The 8,124-nt window shown below is 41.1% G+C and overlaps 1 long non-coding RNA gene across 1 annotated transcript; it reads left to right on the top strand.

Annotated features, from left to right (window-relative positions):
- Positions 1 to 1,708: 1,708 nt before the first annotated feature.
- LOC128442860 (uncharacterized) lies at positions 1,709 to 3,164 on the top strand. Its single transcript, XR_008338901.1, has 3 exons — positions 1,709 to 1,861; positions 2,198 to 2,290; positions 2,841 to 3,164. It is a non-coding gene; the product is annotated as an uncharacterized LOC128442860 (long non-coding RNA).
- Positions 3,165 to 8,124: the final 4,960 nt, after the last annotated feature.

The following is an 8,124-nucleotide window of genomic DNA, read 5'->3' as shown; positions in this document are numbered from 1 at the left end:
TAGTGCATACTCAAGTACACAGCATGGCACGCACTATGGTAAACAGTCTCGATAAAACCACAGTACAAGTACCATGGCAACTAATTGATGTCTTGTTAAGCAATTGTTGACAAGAAAAATCCTGAAAAATGACCTTCCCCCTCCGTTCAGCTGTTTCTGCTTCCTGTTCTTAGAATCTGAAACAGAACAATAGTAAAATCATAATTAGTCATAATGGCTCCCAGTTAAGGCTGATTAATTCTTTGTTCAGCTGAATGAAATGGGTACGTTGTCACTACAGGGAAGTCTGACAAAGGTGGGACAGATGGGGAACTCTACTGGAAATCACTTTACTCACGGGCCCTTTGTCACAGCTGAATCCTCCTTTGAGCCGCTCAGAAAGTAAGTTGATTTCAGCTAAAAAAGGCCATTTAGGAGAACAGAAAGGTCTGGTGATTGTGGCGTACAGGTGCCATCCTGTGTTGTGCTGCGTGGCTCTATGAATAAGTGGGATTTTGAATAACAGATGAATCAATTTTGTTGCGTCAGCCGATGCTCAAAATGAATTATGTCCGTCGTGTGCTGTTTACTCGCAGCTGACCTATTCTCCTGTCTGTGCGAGATGCAGCTATCCCCGTGTGGAATAAGTTCAAATGTCATGTTAAAAATAAATCCTGATCTTGCCAAAGGGACATTTAGTATTCCTTTCATGTTTTGCCTCCTTCATCATTTTTCCCCGATCCCTTCCAAAACGTAGCTTTTTCATTCCCCCACAGTTAATATCAGCCACTTAGATGCATTAAAAAGCCTTCAGATGTGATGGACTCACAGGGCAGGATTGATTGATTGATTGATTTTACAGGTCGTCTGCAGTTCATTTGACTTCCTGTAGCGTTTTCAGATAATAGCTTTGTGATGAGGTTCAGTTCTCAAACCCGACTTCCAGCCTTTCGCCCACAGCTCTCACACACACACCCACTGAGATTGAATCTCGGGTCCGCTGTCAAAACTTAGATGGAGTTTAGGTAAGAATCACTGAAGTGCTGAATTGAGAAATACACCCGGGTTGGTTTCGGCCGTGATAGGTTTCTGTTAACGGGTGAAGATGGAGAAATGACAAAATTAGAAATGGAACCTTTTTCTACTTTCTACTTAACTTGTTTATGATCACTCTTGTTTAACACACGGGGGGTGGGTGGGGGGGTTATGCTTTTGTGTTCACCAGTCTCGAGTTGTGCGATCGGTCTCAAGCCTCCTCCTGTCCTTTGCTCCCTGTCAAACGCCCCTGTCACTGTCCTGCTGCCCTGCCACCCTGCCAACCAGCGGCCGGCCTGCTGCCACACTGACGGAGCTGAGAATCCGTGCGGCTGACACTCAGGGTGACTCACCGGCCCCAGATGGGTTCTGTGAAGACGCCCTTACACGACCAACATCCCAGACACATCCAAAACAGGGACAAAACAAAACATTGGAGACAAATGCTCCTGAAAGTTTGGGTTTTATCCTCCTCGTGACTTTTTATGCTTTTTACCAAGGATGTTCTGTTTTTAACGCCTGTTCATTTGTTTGTTTGTAATCAAGATTACAGGGAAACGACCGGCGAACCTCTCAAATCGGATCGGTTCTGTATTTCAAAATTTTCACCATTTTCACAAGGGAATAATTGGTGGATCTTGTTTTTAAAAAAAGGAAGTACATTTAGGGAACTGATATCTACGAATGTGTGGAATTTGGTGCACTTTGATTTTATTTAAGAGCCTGTTGGGCTTTTTTTCCAAAGCAGGACAAACAGAAGTTGCATGCTGAGAACAAATCATTCAGTTTTCAACTGCAGCAAAGGGTATCGGGGACGTTCGATTCAGGCTTGATCAAACAGACACAGGTAGGTCTGTTCACAGATCTCACAACAGCTGCGGTGTAACTGAGTGTTGTTATATGAGCTCATGTGCATGTGTACAGCTGGCCTCAGCACAGATACGGCTCTTGGTTTGTGCCAGGGAAAACCCAGGCAGAATAAAAGAGATCTTGATTGTGTGTCGAGTTGAAAGATTTGAGATGGATTCTTATAATGGCTATTTGAAAAATGTTTGAATCCACACTCCATAACAATGCAAGTGTTTTGCATCTCAATTCATCGTCGGCTGCAGAATGTTCTCTTCTCTCGAGTTGGGTTTTCATCCTAGTTATCATTTAATTCATTTGAACCTTCTGTACCGAGGTCATCTGGTGAAGTGGGCCCAGCGGTGGGGCGAGTCAGGCTGGAGGTGGTCGGTGCTAAACTGGAGACAGCTAACTCAGCGTGATTCGACAGGTAGGTGATATTGTGGGGGCGGAGCTGGACTCTGGCGGGGGTGTCAGAAATTAAAGATGATGTCAGAGTCACAGCTTTGACAATGTCTCCCATCCACTACATGAGGTGCTGGCTACAGCACAGGAGTACATTCAGCAACAGACTCATTCCACAGAGATAGACCACAGGAAGTCACTGCTGCCTGTGGTTGTAAAACTTTACGATTACTCCCTCGGAGTGTCAGACACTCTGAGTCAATAGACCCATTCTAGACTTATTGCACCCTGTTAGAACCACAATATAGTAATATTCATGATAGTTATCTAATGTTGTATATACTGTATTTTTTACATATTCTTAGTCTTATTATAATGAACACATTCAGTATTTTTTTTATATTATTATTTTACTCTTTCCTATATTTTACATTTCTATTCATTGTAATTCTATATTGGTCTGTATATATTTCTATTCTTACCTTGAGCGACGGTAATGAAACCCAATTATCCCAGAGGATCTATGAAGTTTTTCTGATTCTGATTCTGATTAAAACTTTTGCTTTACTTTGCAGCAGGTAACGATTCTGTTGTCGCTATGATCTCCATTTGGTGTCCGCAACTTTGACCGCTGTGTGGCTGCCCCTGTTCATCTAGGACCTCCCCAAACGTTAAGGACAAACCAAGTTATCGTATAGTCAAGCAGTGATATTACCTTCAGTTACAGTTTCACCTCGTCATCGGTCCAGAAAAAAGAAAGATCTACTCTCACATTCTATTATTGCTGTTTCTTATTTACAAGTAGACACGCGGCCCATTTTTACACTCAGCATGAGTTCCTACTCAACCATCAAGTCAATGAAGAATAAATTGAGAAATCTCTCTTTCTCCTCTCAGAAGGCTCTTTCTGTCTTTCTTTCCTTTGATTTTCCGCTCATCGGACCAAGTTGATATTTCATGATTTCTTTGGTGGGGACTCGTAAAAACATCATTAATAGTTATTGCAATTTTAACTGTGGGTGCAAAATATTAAAATAGGGATGAAATGTCTGCTTTGGCACTCCTGTGGAGCTGGACCTGCTGGAAGGCTGGTTTGTGATGTATGTATATTACCTGAGAATCAAATAAAAAATCCCAAGCATGTACATCAAATTAATAATAAACCTCATATCAGAGATATATGGATCTGTGTGTGTGTGGCTGCATCTTTATGAGGTCTTCGCTGTGCATGGAAATGCACAATAATGAATGGCTTTCTGATCTGTGGTCTTATACAAGCTAAGTTGGGCTTTAAAGCTGAGATGTATGATACACACGCACACACGCACACACAAACACACAAACACGTGTTTTTGTGAGCATCATCTCTGTAAGCTGCACAGAGCCGTTCAGTAGCAGAAGGGTTTGACAAAGGTGCCCCTAAATAATACATGAGCGATAATTGAGGGTCTTCACTGTTAGCATTTTTGTGAGGTAGCCTTACTTGCAACTAATAATTAACAGTGTTCCCTGACAGTGATCTCCACCCACATATCACCTCATATTAACCACGGAGGGAAGGAGAAAGGCCAAGTGGGATCAAGTATTGCTGGGAGGCAACTGCATGACATCTGAAGGAGAGAATTAAAAAGATAAAGATAGCAAGGTTTTGTTGTTCTCTCTCTCTCTCTCTCTCACTGTCCATGTGTGTGTGTGTTTGTGTGTGTGTGTGTGTGTGTGTGTGTGTGTGTGTGTGTGTATATGTATATGTGTGTGACGGCCGCAGAACTGTGGGCTGTAATAGAGAAGAGAGAGCATTAGGCACACGCAACACTGAGGCAGCGGTAACTTGCGGCTGAGCTCCACAGAGTCCTCTCTGTCTGTAATCAGTGGAGTGAGTGGGGAGTCACACTTTCTTTTTCCTCCACACAAACAATCACCATCTCTCTCTCTCTCTCTCTGTCTCTCTCCTTCTTTATCACTGCTTTTATTTCCTCTCTTCCCCCTTTCCTTCTGCCCTCTGTAACTTTATTCTACATTCATCCATATTCATTTGCTGCTACGGATAGATATGTTCTGTAATAGTGTTTTTTTTCAAACTTAATGTACATGCACAGATTTCAAGACAGTTTTATTTCGTGCTGCGCAGAGCTTGCATTAAAATATATATTCAGCATCAACATGCACTGAAGAATGTAAGAAAATGCAACAATAACGAGCATGAACGTGTGAGAGGGAAACATTTATTGCCTGGTCATTTTCAGCAGATGTAAAAACACCTCGCCAAAAGACTTGCATGTTATTTGGTTACAAAATGGCGGCCCTTGCCTCTCCAGATGTACACATCTGTCTGATATGTGTGTGACATCATTCAAAAGTGTCTCCTTTTGGCGATACCTCACTTAAACACAACGCCTTCCGAGCTGTGTAGTTCTCGTTTAACAATAAGCCCAGTCACTTTAAACTCCTCTTTGCACTTCACGTCCCACCTCCTCTTCCTTATCTATCTCTTCTCCACTTGCTGAGTCTCATATAGCCACAAATAGCCCTCGGTAATATGACCTGCTGTCTGTCCTCCTCGTCTTCCCCCCGGTCTTTCCATTCTCTCCATCCGTCCGCTGGTCTCAGCAGGCTGTTCTGTATAACACCAGCTCCCTTAAGGAGCCAATTCATGAATAAATGAATGGAACTGGCAAATGATAACGAGATTGCTCTTTTTATCGTGTGTTTGTGTGTATCAGAGAGAGAGACTCCAATCTAATGAGACCATTTACATGAATTACCTTGACTGCACGAACCGTTACTTCCTCCAAGATACAGTCTATTATCACAATTTTGTATCAAAGCAACATCTCTTCGTCACACTTTCAAAAATAAAACAATTCATCCTTATTTGCATTTGTAATCTCCATTTTAACCATGGTTTCAAACACTGCCACTGTGATGGTCTGTCAGCCTGAGGCCTATGTCTCTTCACTGTTTGTAGCCCATATGGACGAACTCGAGATACTGCAGTCTGGACAAAGGGATGGGATGATATGAACAAAAATTAAAAATTAAAAACTTCCATATCAGATGATATAGATGATTTTTTGTGATAAATGTCAAATATATACAAATTATTTGAAGTTTAAAGACATTGTGTCTCTTCAAGTCTCCTTTTGTCCCCTGATGTCTCCTCATGTCTCCTCGTGTGTCCTTGTGTCTCCTCATGTCTCCTCATGTCTCCTCATGTCTCCTTGTGACTCCTAATGTATTTACATGTCTTCTCATGTCTCCTCATGTCTTCTCATGTCTCCTTGTGTCTCCTCATGTCTCCTTGTGTCTCCTCATGTCTCCTTGTGTCTCCTCATGTCTCCTTGTGTCTCCTCATGTCTCCTTGTGTCTCCTTGTGTCTCCTCATGTATTTACATGTCTTCTCATGTCTCCTCATGTCTTCTCATGTCCTCGAATGTCTCCTTATGTTTATCCTTATGTCTCTGTAGTCTTCTTGTGTCTCCTTGTGTCTCCTCATGTCTTCTTGTGTCTTCTCATTTGAATCCTGGTTCAGGATCCACACAAAAGAATCTCTCCCTGACAAAGCTGCCACTGTTGCTCTCTGTGCAGCCAGATGTCACAGGAATGATATAACTTTGTTAAATTTGCCTCGTTAGCAGTAAAACCAGGAAGAGGAGGAGTGTTCAGCGGACAGGTGTTATAGATCTGCATGTCCTGAACGTGCAAACACACACTGCAGCATGCAGAGCACACAGGAGCTGCCTGGTGGAGCCGTCCTCTCTCTTTCCCTTTAACTGACCGAGTAATAAGGTCCTGAATGGAGCGTTTGCTTGGCTGTTGTCATTGAGAAGGTCAGAGCTGTCACATGTGTGTAGGCGAATCGTTTGTATAAACGCACACATACACACACGCATGTATTTGCTGTGGTGTGTGCTTGTGTGTGTTTAAACGCTAGTGTTGTACTCTCGGGACTGATTAAGATGAGATACTTAGCAAGGGGAAGCTACTTCTTTTGAAACAGAGAGTGAACTTACACAAGTAATTTGCAGCTTGTTAAGATAAAGAAAAAGAAACACAACTCATTCAGTATCAGGCCACATTGAGGTGAAAGCAGAAACCATCAGGTCTCAATGAAGATTTATTTATGAATTACTTTCACTAACCGAGAGACCCAAGCTTTATGTTTTATGATGACTGATACATGATCTTTATAATCTCTAACGTTTTGTATTCTGTTTTACTTTTGTGACGATCCCCTCTAGCCTGACTCATGATAATGACACTTTACATTCTTCTCTATCGACAATCGTCTTTAATTTCTAGTGAATTGAAACTGAGACTATAAAATTCCTCTGTCTGTAGTCACAGATGCCAAACAGATGCATTGCTGAAGACCCTTGAAACCTCTGAATTCCTTTAAGAGCTCCTCTGACCAAGAGCTTGTAAATTAAAAAGACATTTGAACAGATTGGAGTGTGCGATTGCTTTTTTTTTTTTTTTCATAACACTTTGGAGGCAATTTATATTTTTGGAGCGTTAGTAGTGAAGCAGCAGTGGCAGTCAAAGTATTAGAAGTATAAGTGGTGGTTGTGGTAATCCTAGAGCTGAGCATTACAATGAAGGTGCAAAGACAGTTGGGATGTCCTCAGAAAATCATTCTCCTCCGACACACAGTATATATGCAGGTTTAATTGCTCTCACCATTATGGCCTAAAAGGACTTCAGCCAGGAGCTTTAATAAGACAGAACGTGGCTGAAACCCAAAGTGGCATGTCCTATTAGCACAACATAAAGAGAGCGGGAGAGCTCAGCCCTGCAATGTCACCGGCTGGAGCACATTAAGAGAGAAGGCCTGTCGCCTGGCCAATCACCACAAGCTTTAAAACAGACAGTGAGCGGGTGTTGAGCTCCTTCCTGCTCATGTTTCAATAGTTTGACAAGTTTACATTGGGTTTTATCGGAGGATCATTTAAATCAGCTAAGTTACAAACATGTTCACACTAGCTTAGCTTTAGTGATTCGTGATGTGTGTCTTGCTGTTTTGGGAATATGAAAATGTTGAATGAAATTGTTAAGAGACAGAAGAAGATGACTGATTTGTTTTTCTTTTCCATTTTAACCTTGTAAAGCCTTACTCATTCATTTATGATCAGGAAAATCGAATATTTTCCAGATTGAAGGTTTTTTTGGAACATTTGACTAAAAACCAAAACATCTAGAATGTTTGTATATTTGATACAACAAGTTTTTATGAAACATTTATTTTAGAAATAAAAACAAACATTCTTAATTCCATCTGATATGTTTCATTGAGCATCATCTTTTGCTCAAACAGAAACCTTTGACAATCTTAATATTTTACCCTGTGGTTGCCTTGTATAGGCAAACACGGACTAGACTCTTCCCACAGTTTATTTTGACAAAGAAAAAGATTATTGATTTATGTTATTTGCTAAGAAAAGGTGAAAAGACCAGAATAAAAAAGGTAATTTTCCATATTTAAGGTAGCTTGTAAAGGATTTCAACTTTGTTAGCTCTATGAGCACTGCAACACATCCTGGTTTAGATAAAATCAGCTCCCTCCGACAGGTTCAAGCTTGGGAAACCTTCTGCAAATTTAAGACGATTTAGATCCCATAGAACTGACACTACCACCATTATTTTATTTATAATTTTATTATCTTCAATATCTCAGAGTATATCAACATTTCCAGCATTTTCACAGCCACCACGTTTCTTTTTAAATCACATGTATGTATGGTTATGCATCAGAAGACGTATTTCCTTTTGTAACCCGTGGACCCCACCCCTCTTACACTCAAACATGTCCGTACATTCTTTATACAACTTACTTCAATCAGCCTGTAATTTCGTTTCATTTAG

This window comes from Pleuronectes platessa, chromosome 6 (genome assembly GCF_947347685.1).
Source record: "Pleuronectes platessa chromosome 6, fPlePla1.1, whole genome shotgun sequence".
Taxonomy (NCBI): Eukaryota; Metazoa; Chordata; class Actinopteri; order Pleuronectiformes; family Pleuronectidae; genus Pleuronectes; species Pleuronectes platessa.
Note: the sequence above shows the minus strand (reverse complement) of the source record. Positions and strands in the feature narration are given on the sequence as shown.